The following is a 24,133-nucleotide window of genomic DNA, read 5'->3' on the forward strand; positions in this document are numbered from 1 at the left end:
GCCATCAACAGAGCTGTGATAACGCTGTTTGATGATGATTTTCCCATGAATGTTAAACAGCCGCCACTGCGGAGGAAAAGGAGCTTATCTGCACCTAATACTGATCTCTAATTCCTGCCCTTCTTGAACCATCCATTTTCTAACAGCATTAACTGGCAAATTTACATCCCATCTTAATGCTGCTAAAGAGGACAGGAGATGAAGAGTAAATGACAGCAGTGTAATGAGGATGGCTTTTTTCTCCTTTCTCTTTAATGGCTGAAGATTTACACAATTGTCTGTAAGCTTATATAGAGAGCTTACCTGAACCTTTTGCCAGCATGGATTCAACTTACAGAAGCTTTTGTTAACTAAATACACATAAATATTTTTAAGGAGGTTTAATATTGTGACTTCAAAGAAAGCTAAGAGACAGGAGGAGTAAAAATACATTTGTTTAGCATTTTGATTAGAACTAAAAATTGCTACTATTTCTACTTTAAAAAAAAAAAAAACAACCCCAGAAACAAGTTCATTTGTAACTATAAAATCTCAGCTGCAACACAATTTATTTTTCTTTTCACTTTTTAAACATGCAGGGAAAGTGTCTGCTTTCAGGTCGCACCATTTTTAGTGAAGAATTATCTCCCGAACTTAGAGATCAATGGTCATCCAACTGCACTATGTTCAGCAGTGTTTCACATATCTCCCACTATATGGACTGTTTTTGGATCATGTAGCTTCCATCCAAATAAGAGATGTTCCATGGCATGGTCAAAAAGAGAGTAAAAATAGCATGTTCTGATATAGGAAAGAGCAGCAAAAATACCTGAAGTGATTCAGAGCATTTCTGCACACCCAGATGACGATTTTGATAGAAATAAAGACCTGTTTAAGATGTTCTGTTGATATCCAAAAAAACTCTCGATGTAGTTCAATTTCTTGCTCAGCTTTAAAAAGGCTCTATTTAATTAGCAGGATTTTTAACTAGGCAGGGCCTTTTCTGTTCTTAATTTATTTCATATCTATCATTTCTCAGGGGTGTGCAAAGGGTGGCAGAGTTAGAGAGAGATTAGGAAAGGAAAAAATTCAAATATGTTGTAGAAATGCAAGAGTCCAATTTCAACTGCTGGGATATCAGGGTTTGTTTTGTATAATCAAGGGTCGCATGAAAAGTCTCCAATGAAATGCAAAAACATTGACATTTGGGGAACAGGTCAGATTTTGTGCAAAAATTTACAGTCCAACAGGAGAATTTTATGCAGGAATATTCATTTGACCTGTGTGAAATTTCAAAATTGAATTCAAAAGAAGATATATTTTTTCACCAATGTTTGCGAAACTAGACACTCTACAAATTCTTAATAGATAAAAAAGCAATTGATAAAACAGGAAAAGAACATTCTAACTTTATGAAATGTCCCAAACTCCAAGTAATTTATGGAAGCATTTTGAAAATATAAATTTTAGCATCAGTAGTATAAAACTGTTTTATTTTTCTCTGCGTCTATCATATGACAAAACATTTTGCAGTAATAAACTATATACTGCACATGCACCATTTATGATACTTTTTAAAAAGTTCAATGCACACTGAATTAGTGCTTTAGGAGTGAGATATTTAACCTGCCAAGAACCCCAAGCTGGGGTGATCATGATGCTGCATATTCACAGCACAGCTGAGGTTTATGAATAGTTTTATACTCACGACTACTGTGGAAGACAAGGTACCGGACTCGACCTACTCCAATATTTAATGTCTGTGTGCATTTCCTTAATGCTCTCGGACTCAGATGTTGAAAAACATTTAGGAGCTTAACTGCCACTGATTTTCTGTAATTACCTTTGAGTTTTTGGTCTTATGTGCATCAAGGCAAGTTGTAAATTGAACCTGGAGCAGCCAGCTTGCAAATTGCCAGGGATCAGCCATGTTTTTGGGCAGAGTGCTGAAAACACCTGCAACTTCGACTTGTTAAGATGTTGGTGTGCCGGGGCAGATGGCAGGGGAATTGCGAGGGGACTGATCCTTCTTGTAGCAACACAGCCCTGGCCCCTTCCCTGCCATCCACTCTGAGGCGTGCGTGTACCTGTCACCAACAATGAGCCAGTCCAGGGCTCCATAAAGCCCAGTACAGCCACTTACAGCCTCCCAGCTGCCTGCCATAGCCAGCCTGGGCTCCAGGCAGGCCCCTGCTGCTTGTCATGGAGCCCAGGCTACTCGCAGAAGGTAGTGGGTAGGCTGCAAGGAGCTGCACCGGTGTCCAAGGAACCGCAGCCTGGCTTGCTGCTGGCAGCACGTGCATACATGCCAGGTGGCAGGGAAGGGGTTGGGGCTGCACTGCCACAACAAGGATTGGGCCCCTCCTGGCTCCCCCCCACCGGAGGCACGTGTGCCAAGCAAAACACCTTTGCATGCCATGTTCTGGCACACATGCAGGGGGTTGCCTACCTTTAGTATAAACTCTAAAGTTGAATTGCTTTGGTTGCTGAGCATTTGACCTTCTATTTGAACCTGTTTCTTGCATTTCTTAGAGTTGACAGGTGATCAGACATAGCATATTAGTTAGCCCCAGTCTGATATCACCAGGTAAAACAGTCTCTGCTCTGACAGCCTTGCTCACTGACCCACACAGACAGACAGTCCTACTCTTCTAGCCTCTCACAACACTTTAGTATCCCTGCTACCTCCAGGCCTTTGTAGGCGAATTAAAATCTACAACACATATCCAGATGGTCTCCTCTTTCTCTTACTTTTCAGTGTTTTCTCCTCTGATCAAGAAGGTAGAAGTTCTGATAGTGATGATCCCTTTATTGTGTTATCCCTTGCTAAGAAGACAATTAGGTGCTACTTCATTTTCAAATCCACTCAGGAGGACATTAAATAAAAATCTCTCACAGAGGTCTAGAAAAGCACGGGATGAAAATTACAACATTGAGTTTGAGAAGCTTTCTTTTGTGACATGCAAACCTACTTCAAAGGCTAGTGTATCCTTCTCACAATGGTGGCTTCTGGTCTCATTAAGTAGAGATGTATTCCCAACCCAGCTAAGAACTCTCCTTTCCTACCTATTCTAAATATTCCTGTTTGCTAATGCAAATATCTACAGACATCCCTGGTCCTTTCCACCCTAACTGTCTTTAGTCTCAAGATAGGCTTTCTATGATGATTATACTTTCATGGCACAAAGGCAACCTTCTGAAGAAGGCAGTGCACTGTAGAAGAGCTGGGGTTCATAGGACACCTAATCTCAGAGTACACCCAAAATCTTACATACATCGTATATAGACTTGAAGTCAGCTGAATGGCCAGGTGGGAGATACGTGCACATAAGGAGGACAAAGGACACAAGAAAACAACATTCATATCTATTAACAAGCATCATAATCAACTTAATTCTCTAATTATTTGTCACCCGCATTCACACTACAACTGGTTCAAAGTTTTTCAGTTAAGTCTTTTTTCTCTTATAAATGCTCTCTTATTGAAATCAAGACATTTAGGAAATAATCAATATAAAGCATTTTCAATAATATCAATGCCCTTTTGATATTTTTGGAACTTGCCATTTTGCTTTTTAAATTTTTTTTTTATATATAACCTTTCAAAATGAAGTCCCTGGATTTTTATTTTTAAAGCATGACAAAGGTTTTTAAACTCCAAGCTAGAATAAAATGTCTTGATTTTATTTAAACAGAATGGCCTGATTTATCCAAATTATTATTATTTTTGGAATTTAATTTCATAAGAAATTAAAAGCATTAAAGGCATTTTTGTTGCATTTCAAAATGAAAAAAGTAGTAGAATTTCCTTAGAAATGGCAATGGAAATGGAAAATCTGGTTCTTGCACAAGAATAAAATTTGGATAAAAGAAGTAGGTTTTTGGATAAAACCTATAACATCATTAGGATAAGATACCCTCTAAAATGCAAGAACATACCCCATATATTGAGTATGCCTGAATGTGTGGCACACACATTCTGCTCAGGAGATATTAGTCAAGAGAGACTTGTCAGGAGTATTTTTCAGTGAATGTGTGTTGGGGGGGTTGTTTGTTTTTTTTAATGAGAATTTGGGTTTGGCAAAATGAACATGATTGTCCATCAATATTGCCCTCTGCTTGAACCACAGTAAGGCATCAGTGGGGTCTGTGGTATTGTGAGATAATATAGCCATAAATTAAATCAAGGGCATAGGGCAACCTAAACTTTAACTCCCATGAAGCACTAAAATGGCCCAGGGAGACAGGGCACCGTTAGTGTGAACCAAAACAGAAGATCTCGGCTTCATTTAATCAACATAAGGAAGAACTTTCCATCCCAAGTTGATATTTCAGCCTGTGGATGATGATGTTGATTTTCAACTCCGAGTTATATGCTCAGACATCCCTTGTTACAATCTTGGGTCTATTTGACTGAATGGTGGGAAGACAGATGTTCAATGCAGGACTTGACAGAATTAGCCTGGAAGTGCCACCCAACTGTTGATGTCGCTTCCCACATTGATGCCTATAAATGGAAAGAAAGAAGACTGATAAAGTGACTGTAAAGATTATATTGAACCAGTAGTCAGGAATTGAGAGTTATACCTGAAATTAGTCTGGAAGCTGTCATTGTGAAAATCTCATTGTGTTCTCATGGTGTAGCAGGCAATTTTTATCATTTAGAGAGCACTCACCATGTGCTAAAAGAGTAGCTTATTTTGAACAGCAGCATTTTTGTGCATGTAATAAATATTTTAGTATAGCAGGGCAATTTAAGGATGCCACTTTTAATCGCAGCTCTCAAAATATTTTCCTGGGGGTGATGTGTTATGTTTCAGAAAATATTTTTCGGGGTGTGAAAAGAATGGGAGAGTGAAATCGTAAACACAAATGACAGGTTTTTAAAGTGCTGACACACCCGTAACGAGAGTCTCAAATGTCATCCAAATTGCTTAAGTACACCATGATGTCCCAGATTCTGTTAACACTAAGCCTTACAAAGAGAGATGGGAAATATGATGTGGCATAACTCTGCAGTTAATCAAGGTGAATCCCTCTCTGCTGATTATCAAGCGAGGATAGATTTCCTGCTCCACACTCTATCCTTATACAAGAAGAAAGATACTGCAGAGATAACATCTGAAACCATAATAAGAAAAAGAGATTATGTTAACTGTTGCTTAAGAAGTTTCTTTGTGCCAGGGAAACAAACAAATTGAAGGCTTTAAAAAATCAAAGGGCAATTTAATGTTGCAGTTCTATGTGAGCACAAAAGGACTAATAAGGAACGGCCTCCTCTTGTTGCAGGTAGATCACAGAACTCGCACTGTTTTCAGCATGTCAGGAGTGACTCCCTACCACAACTACCTTATACCAGCACTGGGAATATATGGCTGGCCAACTTTATCAGTGAAACTAGATTATAGGCAGTTGAGGCTTGCTTCATGATTGTCCGTGCAGGGAGAAGGAAAAAATGCAAGAGAATTGTATTCCTGGAAGAGAAGCAAATTCAGCTCACCTGGGCTGCATGTTAAGTCCTGATTATTATATATGATGTGACTCTTTCTGCTCGTCCCCTCCAGCCGCAGACGCGGGGCCCAAATTCCACTCCGCACATTAGACTGGTCCTGCTGCATGGACTGCAAGTTGATCTTACTTGGCAGAAAAGATAAGCTAAATATGGGATGAACTCGTCAGACCACAGGCTGCCAAATGAGGGCATAGAGCAGCAACAGTCCCAGCACTCTTGACTGAGTTCAACCTCACTGCACACACACACAGAAGCACACAGCGCTCTCTGAGGAGCATCGGCGCTCTTTGTGAAAGAGATCCTTATCCCCGCTGGCTAGCAACAGCCAGTAGCAAAGAACTACTGGCCCCACTGCAGAAAGAAATAACAACTGACTCCTACAGAAAGGGGAAATCTAGCACCTTCTCTCCCCACGGTCATTTTACCTTCCTCTGGCTGTTTTCTTTTCTTTTTTTTTTTTTAAGTGAGTCATGTTCATTTCTTTGAAAGAAAGATTGGAGGCACCTGCCCTGAAGAGCATATCCTAAGTGGAGGGAAGTGCCTTGAGTGCCTACACCGGTAGCGTACTGAGCAGTGGGCATGGGCGACTGGTGCCTCCCGAGTCTGGAGGGGCACCAGATCACCGATGAGGTCCCCCAGAAGCACTTCTGGTTTCATGGCTGGACTTCCAGGGGGTGCACGGCTGATCTCGGGGGTGCACATGCACCCTCATACACTCCCTATGCATTTCCAATGGCAGTGGGTGACTGCGGCACTAGCCCCATGTACCCACTTCGGGCGGGGGGAGCGTGGAACAACAGGGCCAGCTGCTGCAGCCAGCCTGGTCTGTGCCACTCAGGGTTAACCTCTGATCCATATCCTTGGAGGGGGTCCCTTATTGTTTTCTTTAGAAGGCTCCTTGCTGATGTTTTTCGGCTGCTTCGTGCCCACTAGAAGGTGTCAAACTTTTCCCATGCATCCCATAGGCGATGTGTTAGCGCAGGGTTCTGAATTCCACTCTAAAACCTAGAGCCTAAAAATTAGGCATCGCAGCCTAAATTGTTTAGCTTGGATCTGGTTCATTGCCTTTCTGACAATGTCTTGGCATACCTCTTCTTTCTAGGCAATGCCATCAAGAAGAACAAGGGAGCCAGCTGACCAAAACACCATCTGACATCCTGAACTTTCACAATTTAGTTTTGAAACAGTGCTACAAAGTGGAGACCTCAGTGGCTAAGGATAGTAAGTCAAATTCAGTTTTCGGTTGAAGCAGGAGGCACAACATAGACGCAGCCAGTTTTCACCTAGTTTTTAACAAATCAGACAGGGTCAAAGAGATGCTAGTGGGGTGAAGTTAATGAGGACTTTTACCATGGCCTTTGATAGGGACATGATTTCACCCTTTAATCAGCCAGTCATGCAAGATGTCCTTCATTTGTCATCATTGCATATAGTGTTAGTGTCCTACTGGACTCCTGGCTAAACATACCACTCCCAGAGTCTGTGCAGGTCTCTTGTTTGTGAAGAGAGAAGCCTCAGCTCTGAAAGAGTATCCAGTCCATGGAGTAATATGTTACTGAACTACCAAGTCTATGCTGATGATTCACAGATCTGAATCTTTGCTATCTCTTTCTGTCCAGACTAAAATCTCAGCCTGCCCCCCTTGCATCATCTCATGGAAGACTCACTACCAACTTCAAGTCAACATGGCTAAAACGGAGGTCTTAATCTTTCCATTTTCTCTTTCCAAAACCCCTCCTTTCCCAACAACTGTGAAAAACAGCATCTCTAAATGGGCCTTCTCTAAATGTTGCTGATTTTGTCTGCATGAACACCTCTAAGATGCATCTTCTCTTGGTTTTCCATACAGCTAACACTCTCATCAAAGCTCTCATCATCTCAAACCTCAGTCCTTTTCTTTGACTTGGACAAAGCAATCTTGCCGTGCTCATGTCCATTCAAAAGACTGCAATAAAAATAATTTTCCTGGCCGTTCACATTGACCAAATCACCTCCTTATTTGAATTTCTTCACTGGCTTCCCCTTCTCTCTTGCTTCAACTGTAAACAGCTTGCCTTCACTTCCAAGTTCCTTCCAGTGGAAACTTACCCCACCTATAAGAAACCAATTATGTTAGCCTTCATCATCTACTTGCTAAAATGTCCACCACCTTCATTCTTTCCCTCAAACTACCCTTCACCCCAAGGAAAAGATCCCCTTAAACATCTGAAAAAGAACCCTATATTCTGCCTTGAGTCATTCTTGAACACTCTTCTTTTTATACCTACAAAAAAAACTGGACAACAATTGGGTTGCTTGTGTGCCATTGCTCATCAGGCTGACCAACAACATCTCATTGTTTCCTTGTTGCTTATCTATCTATCTATCTATCTATCTATCTATCTATCTATCTATCTATCTATCTATCTATCTATCTATGTTGTCTCTTTCCTTATACTTAGAATGCAAACTGGTTAGGGTAGGAATGATCTTTTCTGTTCTGGGTTTATACAGTGCTTCATAAAGCCTCTGCATACTGACCACTACAGTGGGAGAAAAGCAGGGAGTGGAAAATTTTGGACATGCCCTGTTCACCCTCTCCCTCAGCCTCCACCCTCTGCCCTTGTGTAAGACAGACTGTTGGGTATTTACTGGTCTAACCCAATAAATGGCATTTCTTATATTCACTGGGGCCCAGGACCATAGGTGAGACTTCTAAGTGCTATGGTCATACAAAAACATAATGTGAATAGACGATAGGAATCTGTCCAATAAAGAACTGGAGAATTAACACCTTTTATCCAATGGTCATGAAGTGCATGGAAGGATATGTCTTTACTTTCCTAATAATTCTCTTTTGTTTTTCCTTATAGTGCTACAGGTTATTTGTGCTCCTGAAACAGCCAGTGTCTTCTTAAAAATATGATTTTAATTCTTGAGCAACAACAGATTTTCTGGTTATAAACTCAGCAGGCAAAGCCTTCTTCCATCAAGGATCAAATAACATGGTTTGCTTCTCCTGTAGGTAACCCAGTCAGGCCATTTTGTCATGAGATGACCTTGTTTTTCATGAATGTAGATGTCAGAGTAAGACCACCTACAGTTAAGTGACACCAGGTGAATGAACAAATAGAATAAAGCTGCTGCTCAGATATATTTGCTCCTGAGGAACCATTTGTGTGGAAATATGCAGTGGGCTGTCAGCAGAGCCAGATGTATATGCGATTTTTAGCATGCAGACACTCTTTCTTCATAACTTTTTGTCAGCAAACTGTCATCAAAACACTTTCAGCTAGTTTCATCTTAAGGTAATTACTGTACTTGTTTGCTAACTTGATAGGTATCCTATTGTTACAGCTTGAGATGCATGGACCAAAATGTTGGATGCAAAATTCACCTGTACACCTAGGATGAGTTTAGATCTGGATCTGCACTTTGGCAATTAAGCTCATCCCTACTTCCAATAATACCAGTCTATGAAGCATGTTTAGGAAGAAGCCTGTTTAAAATATTCTTTCAGGAATCTTGCAAGGTAGAAAAACAAAGGGCAAATTTATTTGATAAAATATTGTATGCTATTCTACTTACGCTAGTTAGCCATGCTATGAACATTTAGAGCCAGATTCTCAACAGGTTTAAATTAGCATTGCTGCCTTGAAATCAATGGAGTTATGCCAACAGCTAGAAATTACTCTGAATCAGTAAAAAAATAATCATTTCTATGAAAAAGTAACCTGCACTTGTTTTGAGAGTACTCTGTATCTGCTTATATATATGTAAATGGCTATTGGAAAAGGGGCCGATTGGCACTCAAAAATGGTTGTGAATTTTGGAAGACCAAAACAAGATGATGTTGTACGCTGCAAATGGCTTTCTCTGTGTAGCAATTCTTATGTAGCACTTTCCAAAACCAATTATATTAATGAAGGAATGGGGAAAAAGAGGAAGTGAGAGGTGCAGTTGGATAAATTATACTGAAAAATTAGGAGCCCTTTCCTCCATACACTTCTAACTAAACATATCAGTTACATCTATGAGTAGACGCATTGGCCACATCCAGATGAGTGAGCATGTGCCTGTTGTGGTATCTCAAAGCAGTTTGAGACAACGCAATAGGCCTGCTGGGAAAGAAAAAATGGTCACTGCACTGCATATTTTAATAATTTTGATATGGGGAAGTCCTGGTATCAACAAAAAAAAGAAACCGTGCTGGGAAAAAGTGGCACAGGGCACACTCCTCTGGGGATGCAGAGACTGTGGGGGAGAGGGGGACTGCTCAGGACTGCTGTGGGAGTGAGGGGTCACTCACCCCCCCCCCCACATGGTGCACTGTCTTCCTGCAGCAGCAGCAAGCATCGGGGCGCTCATGCCTGCTCCTGGCAGAGACCCCCAACAGCACGGGGTCGCCTCAGACTGGGGGTTGCACATGGTGCCAGCTTGGCCTGGTCTGCATGCCCTTGGACATAACCGGGCCAGCTCCTGCCATCACCTATGGCTTCTGGCATGCACACAAGGCCATACACATTCAGGCCAGGCCAGGTCCTGCCTGCATGGGGACAGGAGGACATGCTTTGACAGTTTGCAGTGGGCTACCACAAGGAGCACATCTGGGTGATAACTGCCCAGATGATAGAGTGGGGACACTAGAAGACATGACAGCAATGCTGCCTGAAGGCCAACTGTGCAGCTGTGGCCCACTGGCAGCTGCCCAGAGGTGCAGGCAGCTCTGTTGCAGTGCCCGTACCAGGGCCCAGGTGGCTGTGCATTCCCTGTCTGGGTTGGCAGGCATGCAGCCATGGGGCTGCAGGTCTAAGGGGATGGATGCTGTTGCAGGTGGTAGCAGGTCACAACCAGGCAGTGGGTAGAGGGTGCAGGGGCCACTCTAGGTTAGGGCTGCTTCAGCAATCCAGCTGGCACAAGGGGTTAGTGTCTGCAGATACCAAGTAGCTGGGCCTCAGAAGCTCCTGAGGGCAAGTAGCTCTGAGCTGCTCACCAGGACAGGTTTTTATACTGCTGGAGGCAGCACAGGTGCTGGCCCCAGCCTCTAGGTCCCCCTGGCTGAAGATCCAGGAGGAGTTGGGCAGGGTCAATTTGCCCCAAGTGGCACAATTTGCCCCACACCAAAGTGCACATTCAGGAACATGTGCTGAGGCACAAATCTCTGGCACAAATTTGTGCTGCTGCTATTTGAGCTGCTGTGAGTGCATGTGCCTGCATGTGTGGATGCGTCCATTGAGTTTTTTCTCTTCTGATATTGTTTATATACAAGACCCTTACACTCCGGTCCTGCAACTTGATGAAACAAAGGATGTCTGCTTGGGTAGGAATCGATCCGTAATAAACAGTCTGAAGGCCTGAAATAGTAAATTCTTTGACAGAAGAATCATAGCTGCCTGTTATGTATTTCGCTACACTTAGGGCACATCTACACGTCACCCTATGACTATGTAGCGATGTAATACATCACTACCGCACGCTATGACAACATAACAATCACGTGGGTCTACATCTGATCACCAGCTATGTCACCATAACAGCGTGCTCCTCTGGTATAGCGTGATGCTACAGTGACATAGTGGCGAAATCTAACCACGTGCCATGCACATGGTGCAGTAACTGCCTGTACTGTGCCATTTTTTAGTACTTCTACAATGAAATACTAAAGAATGGTGCCATAGCAACACTGCCATACAGCAATGTGTAGATGTGCCATTAGTGTAGTTGTTCTACTACTGCTACTACTACTCCTCATAGGGATTCAAGGGAATCAAAGGGATTTTTTCAAAATTCAAAGGGATTTTTTATACTGTTTCCATCATTACTGCTGTTAGCAATGTTATTGTTACAAGAACTGAATTTGTAATGCAAAACCATTTCCATGAAGCTTTTAAATGAACTATCCTGGCCCCTACTTGCATCCCTCTGTGAACAGTTAAGAAAAGCATTAACATGAGTAAAATTGATGCTGGATGCCAGTTTCCTGAATGGAGACTGGTGAGGGGTAGGGTTGTTCTTGCACTGTTCCCAGCAACCAATGACAGCTGCCCCTGTCCTACCCCCACCTCATTGCTTGCTGGACAAGCAGCGATCCCCTGCTACCTCCCTCCCTCCTATCTCCCACAGCACAGACCCCAGTCCCATGGACCCTAGACATGTGGTATGCTAGATAATGCTGAGAGGTGCCTCTGTGTGTGAGTGTCTCTAATTTCACTGGGGCAGGCAGACAGAACAGTGACTGCTTAGGGCTGTTTGGAGCTACTCAGCAGGTCAGCTGGTAAGCTGTTTAAGAAGAGTTTGAACTAATGTAGAGAGGCTATTGTTTTGCTGATGAGATGATAAACACTGTTATCTGCCCCCTGCTGGCCTGCTCACCTGTCAGTTTGCTGCAGACAGTATAAAGAAGTGGAGAGGGAGATTGAAAAGCTCCATATCATCAACAGATGCATGCACTGCACACCCCGCTTTGTCTCAGAGTGGTAGCCAGGGGCTGAGGTCTGGCAACAGTCCTGCCCCTTGAGCAACCAGCAAGGAAAAGCCTGGGATGGTGTAGGCAGACCTCCCTAATAAGAACATCCTGCTGAGGCTGACCATGCCTTCCTCAGCGTGGCACCATGGAAGGAAAGGAGGGCTGTTCTAGCACCCCCTGGCTTCTTGTCTGAGCCACTGCAGGCATATGCCTGAATTTCCTCAGTCCAGAGACAATGTCTGTCCAGTTTACAAACCGGTTCAGCCTAGCCAGGTTAGACTAACTTGCAAAGATTGAATCAATTCAGGATCTGGCTTTTTGAACGTCTGTCCCTAGCCCTGGACTCAAATAGCTGGTGGAGAAATGTGAACGAAGGAAATATTTCCTTCCCTTCTTTTAGCTTCTTAGGGCTCATCAAGGTGAGCTTGACCATGTGGTATGTAGTGCCACAAACGCATCTGCAGTGCCATATACCACACAGTCAGGTGTTCTGTGCTGCAAGGGTGTGCTGCCTGTGCGTGTGCTGCTCCAGGTTTTTTTTCGGTGTTTTTTTTTGACCCCCTGTGTACTCCAGGGCCCCCAAGTAAGGCTGCTAGGGCTCGCACAATAGTGCTGGCCCCAGCCTCCCCTACTATACCCGGGAGAACTTGCCATGTGCCAAAGTGTATGTGGCACAGGCGTTTCCCAGGGATATATAGCTGCATCACTGCTACTTGTCCCCAGGGAACAAAGCATCTGTGCTCATCTGGATGCAGTTGTAGAGGCTGTGTCTGCACAATACACTTTACTGCTCAGTAGATTAATCTACTGTGCAGTAAACTGTCACCATTACAAGTCCAGGTATTTACTTTGCAGTAAATTAGTCTACTCTGCAGTAAATGTACTGTGCAGTAAAGTCAAATAGCATTAATTGAATGTGTAGACACACCCAGTGGAGACACATCTGCCATTCCAGGTCCTGGAACAAAACACTCTTCCACGTAGTTATGGAAGTTGTTACATTTACTAATATATTATACTACACAACTGACAAAGTGCATTGTAGTGCAGATCTTCAGTGGAAGTTGATTGACCTACAATAGGGGACAGTTTATACCATCTGAGAATCTGCTGGCAAATATCAGCAGAGAATGATCAAGTGGAAACAGTGGACTGACAAACACCATGTTCCTACAATGCAAAAATCCATTATCTACATTTGACCTACACAGTGGATCAGATCCTATTTCACCTACTAGGCATCTAATTAGTATTTAGGCATCTAAGTGCTAGCCTACTCGGCCCTGCTCAAGTGCCCCCCAAAATCCCATTAACATGTCTGTTTAACCCATCTTCATTCTTGCTTTAAAATGAAGTGGGCATGTCTATATGTGCATTAATGTGCTTTTCCTAAGGTGCATTAAAATTAGTGCCTTCAATGTGAGGTAGTAAATAAATGCACATTAGGCTACCCTAATGCACAGTACCAAAAGCACACATTTTTAAAGTGACACTTAATGTGCAGTAAAATAGGCTACTACATGTGTAGCTACACCCAGTAGTGAAGAAGAGGAAGACATGCCCATTTTTTACTTTAAAGAGTTTTCAGGGATTTAACCAGGGTAGAATTGGGCCACCTTTAGCCACTTCAAGCCTTGTCTACATGGCCTCTCATCTGACCCAGAGACCAGCTGTTAGACTTCTAGGCTGTATTAAGATGAGCGTGACCATGCAGTATGTGACACCGCATACACTTCTGTGGCACCACATACCACACATTGTTGTTCTCCATGCTGTAAGTTAGTAGTGTGGAGTGGGGGCTGGTCTCTGGATATCCAGGGGGTCAAAAAAAACGCTCAGAAAAAAAAGCAGAGCAGCACATGGGGGAGCAGCATGTGCCACTCAAAACTGGAGCTGGGCTGGCCGGAGCCACATGGCACAATTGCCACTGCTTCAGCCCTGGGAGACCCCCCAGGATCCCCAGGTAAGGTTGCTGGGGCCAGCCCAGGGCTGGCACCAGCCTCTGCTACCCCACCCAGGGTAACTCCCCTAACCTACCGAAGGCGTATCAGGGATAACTAGCGGTGGCACAAGGTGTGCTACTGCTAGTTGTCCCCAGGGAACCAAATGTCCATGCACATGTGGACATGGCCCTAATGAGTAAAACAGGCCCAGTATATTCAGACATATGCCTTTTTCTTTAAGGAAGAACCAGATGGAAGAGAAGGACCTGAGCTATTCTCTAGATCTGATTAAAATACAGGAGGTTTTAGCCTGATTCAATAGGAGATATAAGGATGGCCTAGCAAGAGACTGGGCTAAATCTTTGGCCAGGCACTCTAATTATTTCCACATGCTCTGTGTTTCTCTCTGCTACAGACCTCAGACTTGATTTCATTTTGTCTGCATGAAAAATTAGGATGATTTGTAATGCATTGTTGTGGATTTTATCAGTGTAACATATTACTGATGAACTTTTTAAGTGGCCAGGTTTGTACATTTGGCCCTTAGAGACCTTATGAATGAAATTAGTCAACTCCATACTATAAAAATAGTTCTTCTCTAATTAAAGAGAGATGAAGCTTTTAGCCTATCTAACTCAGGATGCAGAGTGCACAAGGAAGCCAATTAGAGATAGCAGAGAAAACAAAATGGTGTCAGAAAAAAGATTTGCCACTTCGGTCCCTCCAGCAGCTGCACCATTTTTGCTGATAAAGGTGAAACAAACAACTCTGCACTTCTGCAGCTAAGGCTGCAGCTAATGTTAAGCTGACAAATCAACTTTTAGAGTCTTGGGAGTCTCATCAGAGCTATCGAGAGGCACAAATGCTACTAAATGCTATGTCATACTTCTCAACTCTCACACTTTACCCAGGAGACACCAGATTTTTTTGGCTTAAAAAATCTTGATTTTTGTTTTCTCAGGGGCAAAAAAATCAACGAGCCTATTGATTCTATGAGTATTTTACCTATCTTTTTTCTTGATATTTTTCTCCACAACACTCTCAGTGTTTGAGGAGGAGAAGTATGCTCTGTTTTGATTCTGACACCCTGTAGGATATAACTCTTAGGTAGCTGAATATAAAACAGGTCCCAGCCTCTGTCATTCATTGCAGATGTGAAATTTAGAACATATGGTTACTCAAAGGTTTGAGAAGAGTCCACTATCGCACTATGAAAACCTTGAGAAAATGCTGTAGACTATTAATATGTGTGAAATAGAAGTAGTATATGCAAAAAGTATGCCATCAATATTAAAAATCACATCCAGTTCTTCCTATCTAATTCATCTGTTCTTCTGTGGTCTAGTTGCATAAGATTTCTATAAAGAAACTATAAGTTGAACCGTAAAATATAAAAAATATAGATAGAACTGTCAAATTCTGATTCAGACACAAAATTTAAGGATGTCTTAATTCACCTCAATGTATAAATCTGTCCTACCCACACAGTTCGTACATAGATCCAGTTCAAACTCTTCCAAAGTGCAAGGTGGCTTTGTCCCAGGAATTTAATTCAAGTTTAATTCTAAAATTATCATGATGAAGGAAGAGTTCATTATAAGAGTAAGGAAGGAACGGGATCTAGGGTTGTAACAGTATGATTTCAGTAAAAGAAGGAACATGAATTAATTAAATATGAAAACATTCAAATAATAAAGAGCCAAGGATACCACGTTGTAGAAAGAAACAACACACAGGCAGATGTGGAAGGAATTAAAAATTAGGGAAGGTCGTCAAGAAAATGGAAACTCTACAGGCGTAAGCAGAAAAGGTTGTTAAAGGGCATATCTACACATGCAATTAATGCTCAGAAAGCTAACTGAGCAGTAAAATATGGGAGCAGTTCGGGACAGGGATACTCCTGTCCTACTCTGCTATTACATGGTAGCCTGGGGGAGCTCTAGGCTCCCCTGAATGCCAGCCCCACACTGGCAGGGGGCACCAGGGTCAGGCCTGGACTCTGGGGGGTGGAGGGAGTTGTCCCATCCTTGGGGCAGCTGCCTCCTACACCCACTCTTGCCCCAGGCAGCTGTTTGCTGCTCAACCCCCTTTCTGAATGCAGAGCCGGAGCAGGGACAAAGTCCACTGCCCCCACAGCAGGTAGCTTCCAGGCTCCGGCTCCAAGATCGGAGCCGGGAGCTGGGACATTGCCTCCTCCCGTGGCAGCTGTGTGTTGCCAGGGCTGGCTCTGATCATTGAACCAGGGCAGGGACATTGTAGCATGTCCTTGGATGAGGTACCAAAATAGGCTTTTCTCAAGGAAATAGAACAGGTTATAAAAGAACAGTAGGCCAAATCCTGTAAAAGTGCTATGCAACTATTCAGATACAGAAAAACAGACATTGGTATGATCTTCCTTAAGACAGAGCAAGAAATATTTACAATAAATAAGAGTAAAACAGTAAAGAAGCAATACTAGATTTGTATTTCTCCCTATTCATAAGAAATGATGCCAAGGGATCTTGAGGAAAGGGAATCACATGACAAAGAGACAGTGCCATCCAGGGGATCATGGGAATAAAAGGAGAGATGCTAAACCTTTAAAAATACAATAAATAATAAATATTATAGATTAGATTTTGATTTTCAATATACAAGTAATAGAAGAAGGATGTCAGTGGAGGATTTCAGCGAGATGCTAATAAATGTCCAGTAGAAACAGATTTCTAATTTACTGTGACCATTTTGCCATTCTAATGTTGCTACCTGTATTTCTGATTTTGTCTTATCAAAGGCATTTTCTAAAACCGTTGGTGTAAGCAGACACATGCAATATACAATCTGCTCTTTCCTGGGGCCAGCATTTTCTATGGTCTCTGGAAGGATTGCTTTGATACAAATCTACATCTATGTGTGCCTGCTGCATTAGTGATCATATGCAATGGCCTGTCTGCTGTGGGAGATTATGGGGATACTGCGGGCAGGGGGCAAAGGATCAGCCAGGATGTGTACAAACTTCAAATCACTGGCTACACCCCAGACTGAACTCAACATAAATTATGTCCACCACGTTCCCATCATTTATTTCTTTTGTCATTCCTTCAAAGAATTCAGTCGTATTACGTCTGACAGGATTTATTCTTTGTAAAACCATTGCTGATCTTTGCTTAATAACCCTTTCTCCTATAAATACCCAGTACTTTCATCCTTAATGATTGATTCTCATATCTTAACTTCCAGTAATATATCTGAGAGTAGTTATTAAAAGGCAAGTTTCATCTGCCAAAGCAAGTAGGAAGATGAACTCAGGTGGCGATATGTTTAAAACATCTATGTATCTATTTATCATCTCCTAAGGTACAAACAACTTATCATTACAACAACTGCTATTGAAGGAAAAAAAAAGATATCCAGCAGTCACCTGATTTTAAGGAATGAATCCAGTGTCTGGAGATAGCAGTTTTGTGAAATATGTAGAAAAAATATTTTTCTTTAGACATTTTTCTATCAGAAGTCCCATTCCCACATACCCCAACACAACAGATATGCTCTACTCAACACTGACAGCTTAATAGTATATTTGTAAAATCAAGCTATTCTAATACTGGTGCTCAGCTTCAATTTCAGTTTGCAGAATGTCCTGATTTACTTGAATGGTGAGACTTATTATTATATGAAATCAGTGACCCTGACGTAACTTCAAGTCTTTATATTCAGTTAGTTGAGAAGTGTTTGTTTCCTCACAGTCTAAAATATACACACAAATCATGACTTGCTACCTGCGATTACTGATGTTCATATGCATGATTGTGCCTTCTCTAGAACTGGCTAATGCAATTCCATAGCAGCATTTCGTAGGCCTTTCTAAAGCATTGATCAGGAAACTTCACTTATTCCAGAAGTCGGTTGCTGAAATTTTGACTGACACCACGCATGAAAATCACATTACCCTGGTTGTAAAAAACCTTCTCTGGCTACCTGTAAAGTACAGGATTATGTGTAAAGTCCTAGTTATTAACTTACAAGTCCTTAAATTGACTTGGTTTTGAATACCTTAGAGACATTCTGGAACCATACATCCCCAGTCGTTTTCTTTGGTCTCAGTCAATTGGATTAGTTCTTTTTGGCTGAAGACATTGAGCTACAGGGCATTTTTAGTGTTTGCTCCATCCTTATGGAATTCATTAACCATGGAGGTCAGACTGGCTGACTCTTTAACATGCTCTAAATCTAAACTTAAAGTGTACCTTTTCCAGATTGTTTATTAGAAAGTATAATAATTATATAATACTTTGGTTTTTATGTCAATTCCATGCATGTATATTTGTGTGTGTGTATGTATGTATGTGTATGTGTGTATATATGGGTGTGCATATGTATGTGTATGTGTGCATATAATGGGTGTGCATATGTATGTATGTATATATCTAGTGTGTGTGTATGTATGCATGTGTGTGTATATGTATATATGTTTATATATATGTGTGTGTGCGTGCATGTTTTCTCAATTTTTTTATAACTTATTTCAGAGTTACATTTGGTTTGCTCTTACATTCTCTCTTTATTTTATTTATTTATTTTTTTTACCAGACGTTGCACTGACATGAACTGAAATTATATTCGAAGTCCAGCTACTTAGTACATTTAAGCATATTAATATTTCTACCTTTACTAACACTCCAGAATCCAAAAAGGAGACAACTTGGCACACTGAAAAAAATAATACTGAAGAATTTCTATTCTTGAAGGATTTGTGACAATTCGATCTAGAGCAAAATGTCCAGGAATGAGAGCAAAAAAAACCAGAAAGAGAGAAACTTTGCTTCAATCTTCGTTCTTATGCATACTCACAGCTGAATTCTGCTCTCGCTATCCCAGTGCAAATCAAAAGCTACAAACAGACATCACACTTATCCCAGGATAATTTTTTTTTTTTAAATCTCAGAACCAAAGTATAAACCTTCAGGTGTCTGTGTCCATTGTTCCGGGATAAATTCTTTATAAAAGTTCATGGGATAAAAAGTGCTAACAGTTTATCCCTAGACATAGCAAAGTGCATCTGGATGGGTATCTTGGGGTCGCATTATTGAATCAATGGCAGAAAAGCAGCAGTGCATTCTGCCACTCACTAAATGCTGATTAGAAGAACGATGTACATGTGAATCCTAGGATATTTCTGTTCCTAGACAAGCACAGGCAAGCACCTGGAGATGGTACAGCTTAGAGAGAAAGACGATAGATGTAGCTAATCTGTGAAAACATACCAAGTGTTTGTGTATCACATATAGAAGGATTTCTTATTTGCAGTGTATGAATAACTGTCTGTCCCGAGCATATATGCCAACAGTTATGGGTGTATGTCATCACTTCAAAAAATAAAGGCTGTTTCTGGAGTCATGTAAGACATACTGGTAAATTTGCCTGGTTTAAATTAGGCTGAGTGGTTCACTATGCCATAAGGGAAAGAAAGATATTTTAATAAAACCAGCCAAATCAGACCTTCTCTGTCCAACCGACTTTTCACAGAACAGGTTGACAGGGTATTAAAGGCTGTTCCATTGCTTGCTGCATGTGAAAAGGGTGCCTAGCATCTAGATTTAATAGAGTCCTAAATAGCTATAGATAATTTATTCTAGTTATAGCTTTAAGTTCTGTTTTTCAGAGAATATGAGTCTTACAAAAAATGGTTTCCATGCAAATCAAAACCAGCTGAAAGCTTGCCAAGGCCAAGATGTAATTTAAGATGGCATTTAAGCCTCTCTGTCTTTTCTGTCTCTGGAGATATCATCATAAAATAAAAGAATTCATCAGGTAATGTTTTCTTCATTATTCAACAGCACAATTCTGAAGTGAAAAAGATAATTAGACATACAGTGCTGTCGACACATAGTTTATGAGGAGATTCTGATTAATTAGCTATGGTAAAAGGTTTTTATATAGTCATAATTAATTTATATTTCAGGGAAAAAGGCAAACAGACAGTACACATGTTGTAATATTTTGCCTGGTGATAGGTTTATCAAAGTGAGTCTGGTGTTTTGATGAACCTTCCACACTTCATTCTTTTAGGGGTATCTTTCAGTGCTGCAAAGGGAGCTTTAATGGCACAACTTCCCTGGACTTCATGCAACTAATCCGTCTCATAGTGCTTTGAGAAATGCACATTTTTCCCCTTGTGGAGCTCCCTATTTCAATAGTGAAAGTTCCTGCCCTGGAAGGACCTGGCCTGGAAGCACTACACCTGAATTCTTGGCATAGCGGAAGTAGGAGGCAGCTTTGTGATTCCAGTAAGAGAAAGGATGGCCCAGACTACTGCAGGATTGACTGAGCTTCATGAACTACTGGATAAATATTTTGTTTCTTGGGCAAAGTGGTAGGCATGCTGAAACCAACTGAACCCATTTACTGGGACCTGTATCAGGGATTAATTTTTGTCTGTAGAGCACAATATAAACTTCACAACTCTTGGGGACCAAAATCCTTTCTGATTGTGTCTTCAGTAATATTAGTCTTTATCCTTTTGCACCCAGGCACAGGACCCACACTGTGACAGAAAACAATTTTCTGCCTTGGGGGTTTTGAAATGAGCAGATCATTCATCAGTGTTTGGGTGAAGGGAATAAATGCAGATGTTAACCTGCTAATTCTCGTATGAATTACTACTTTTTAACCGGCTTCAGTTCATTGGGGGTGCCATCCCTCGCCCCATAAGCAAAGCTGATTTCAGCGGGGCGAGGGATGGCACCACCAATGAACTGAACCCGGTTAAAAAGTAGCCAAGCCCCACTGAAATCAGCTTTGCTTTAAGTTGCCTTCTTGACAATGTTCTGATGACAGCGGAGGGGGAACTAACAGGGGCCAAATTACAAAGTGTGTCCAAAACCTTGATTCTTCTCTTGTTCCAGTAGGAACCACAGTGATAAAAACAGTAGTTTAAAAAATAATTAAACTGCTGGATCCTAAATAATGTCCATTCAATTTTTCCTTAAGCTTATTGGATGTAGTGAATTACACACAGAATGGTTTGGAGCTATGAAATTCTACAATAGTCAAGATTCCTGAATAAATAATTCTCAATTAAGTGTTAGCACCTAATTATGTTAACTTACAGTAATTACTGATGCAATTATGAAATTGAAGATTAACCTGAAAATGCAGACTAGCTCATTTATTTTTATGGCACTATACACTAATAGCATGTGTAGTAAGGCATCTGTGAGCACAAGCATCGTAAGGGTTACTTTAACTCCTATTTAGGAAGCTAGATAATCTTATGACATTCTGAGAATATCTGACTAGCTGGCACTTGCTGAATTATATGCATCTGTAACAGCATATTTAATTTTGGTTTTTTCATATTCCCATGCATCTTGAGAAGAAATACTAGAAGAAATACAGAAATGCACCTGAGTATTTGTCATGGTTTTTTTTGTTCTTCAGCTTTTCCTGCTAAAAAAAATATTCTTTTTTTTTAACTGCAAATCTTATTTTGTTGTGATCAATCTAGAAACAATGTTTTTTTTTTTTCCTAACTATAGATATCTGAGATCACATTTGAATTTTAGATTGGCAAAAGAAAAACATTTTATGGTTGCATTTTTGTTTGAATTTCCAAAGTTTAATGATAGGTGTAATAAAACGTTCAAAAGTTTGACCTCTCTAATTCTTTAGAGACCGCTGCAGTTAAAAATATACCAAGTTAAAAATGAATCACATCCCAGGTTTATACCTAAAGCCAAAGTTTGGCCATAGATATCTATTTTAACTCACAATAAAGTCCTGTTGCACATACTCTTTCACGTCTGTCCTATCCCACACTAAAGAGAACCTAAATTAAGGCAGTGTATCCCTTAATAAAACAACTGTTACATTACTGCATTTTAGCTTCTACGTACTTCAGGATAGAGCTCACATACAAAACAGGGTGGATCAGCTTAACATGTATTAAAATGGCCTGCCACTTTATATTCAGTATAACAATTCTGTCTGCCCATACCCTAAATTATCATATATTGACTGTGCTATTTAAAATAGATATGATCATTCTAAATGTAAAAAAAAAATGTTATATTATGGTGTGTACATATAGCATAGCCAAGAAATAACAGAGAAGTAAAGATAATCTACAGGTACAAATATTGTCTTATTTGTTAGTGTCACTTGCACTACCGTTTCTTTACAACTGAAGGTATAAAAACCATGTGATTAGCCATGACATTTTGTGTTAGCTTCTACCCAGATAAACGTCAGATTTAGATAATCCTACAGGATCTGTGTGGCAAATGTTTAGTAACACAACTCTATGAAGCTTAAATAAATACTTTTGAGTTTTCAGTTCCAAGTAGCACATTCGTTCAATAGCACTGTAGGATTATGGGGGAAGATTGCGTATAACCACCACCACTAAACATTTTCTATCCGAATCATGAAAGACCAAATGACAAATCCTTTTCCACCTGTTAGGTACCTATGTGCACCTTTCTTTTGTACCCTCTTCACATCTCTGAAAAAACATTAACACATGTTTTGGAATGTATTATGTGAGCTTTCAGACTTGAAGTCACCAAAAGCAGCAAAGAGGAGGATGCAGCCACCTTTCACATTCATGTTTTTTCACAAGCTTTCAAGTGGGGTAGAATGGGATCACACCAAAGTACCACTCAATCAAATATAGATGGAAATAGGGCCAGGCCCCACCTGTGTAGTAAAGGTGATTGGATAATTCAGTAAAGAGAAAGATGCTGAGAATAATACTCTTACCCCCATCATCTCTATGATAGCATGTCACTATTTATCATCATCCTCTTGGCTGATAAATATTAGATGCAGAGGGGAGCAATGGAGAGGTTTGGAAGGAGAAAACATTTGGTAAAATGTCTATGCCCCATTAGTGGATTATTGGAAGAGAAATTAATATTGTTTTATTAATAACTTTTCCTGTTCTCATTTTTCCTAATTTGATACTAAATAGCTAGAGAGTATCCTTGAAGTAAACTTAAATGTAGATACTATGGTTGTGAAATGCCTACAGTTTTCTGTTGTAGGTGCAACTCTACAGCTATATTTCCTCCCAGGACAAATTGCCAGTGTTTCTCCTGAGACAATTTTTTTCCTCTTCATTTTATTCTTAATAGCTAAGTACAGATAGTCAGAAAGCCTGAGGCTGAGCCTTTGCAGGTTAGTCAAAGCTGCAAAGACTGAAACAATAAGTAAATGAACAGACATTCACTTGTGATTTAGGAAATACAGCCCCATGCCTGCAGTGGCTCAAGCCAGAAGCCAGGGGCATTAAAGCAATGCTCTCTGACACATAGCCAGCATGAGCTATACGTTCCCTTCCTCTTCCTGCTTCCCCCAAGGGTTCTGGGATTTGCAGTCCACAATCACAGCAGCAAGATTCTTCAGGGTTGCTCATCACCTCCTCTTCCTGCTTCCAGGTGCCTCTAGGATTTGTAGTCCACAGTTGCAGCCAGCACTAAATAAGCTGGCAGGGCAGGGCAGGGTAGGGTATCTCTGTACCTGGGGAAAGATGAGTTTAACCCCCCCTCCCTAGACCCACATCCCAAGCAGGGGTTTGCCTGGGGGAGGAGAGGGGCAGTGAGCCAGCCCTCACTGCTCCAGCTAGGGAGCAGAGGAGTGGGGCTAACATTGCTCTCTGGAGCAGACAGCACAGCCCAACCCAGGGCTGAAAAGCATGCTGGGATGTTGGAGGACTCTGATTTAACTTGAACCAGGAAGGGGTCTGGGACAGCAGTTTCATAAACTGGTTTGACCCAAATCAGCCAAACCAGAAGCCAAAGAGAAGTGCAAATAACTGAAAAATAATGAAGAAAAAATAAGGGAAATTCTTTGAACAACAAAAAACAGTTTCATTTGCATTTTGAAGAAAGACCAGTAAGTACTTATTTAAATTGAAATGGAGATACCATTCTTATTCATGAGCTATAGATATAAATATAGATACCTATGCATATATATGCAAATGAATTTATATAGTTATACTGGGAACTTCATAAGTCCTCAAATAATCTATTGTAAAACACTTAGAAGAGAACATGGTGATTATGAACAGCCAACCAACCTGATTTCCTTTTATGATAATCTGACAGGTTTTGTGGGTGGGAGAGCAGTGGATCTGACATACCTTGACTTTAGCAAGGCTTTTGACACCATCTCCCACAATGTTCTCATTAACAAGCTAAGGAAATACAGACTAGATGGAAGTAGTGTAAGGTGGATGCATAACTGGTTAGATCATTGTGCTCAATGAGGAGT

At 41.0% G+C, this 24,133-nt stretch overlaps 1 long non-coding RNA gene across 1 annotated transcript in view; it reads right to left on the reverse strand.

The window, feature by feature from the left end:
* Nucleotides 1-365: 365 nt before the first annotated feature.
* The window catches only part of LOC132251216 (uncharacterized), a 33,992-nt gene continuing 10,224 nt past the window's right edge, over nucleotides 366-24,133 (reverse strand). The window contains exon 2 of the long non-coding RNA XR_009463126.1: nucleotides 366-4,486. This is a non-coding gene — a long non-coding RNA (uncharacterized LOC132251216). The remainder of the gene's footprint in view (nucleotides 4,487-24,133) is intronic.

Source organism: Alligator mississippiensis, chromosome 6 (genome assembly GCF_030867095.1).
Source record: "Alligator mississippiensis isolate rAllMis1 chromosome 6, rAllMis1, whole genome shotgun sequence".
Lineage (NCBI taxonomy): Eukaryota > Metazoa > Chordata > Crocodylia > Alligatoridae > Alligator > Alligator mississippiensis.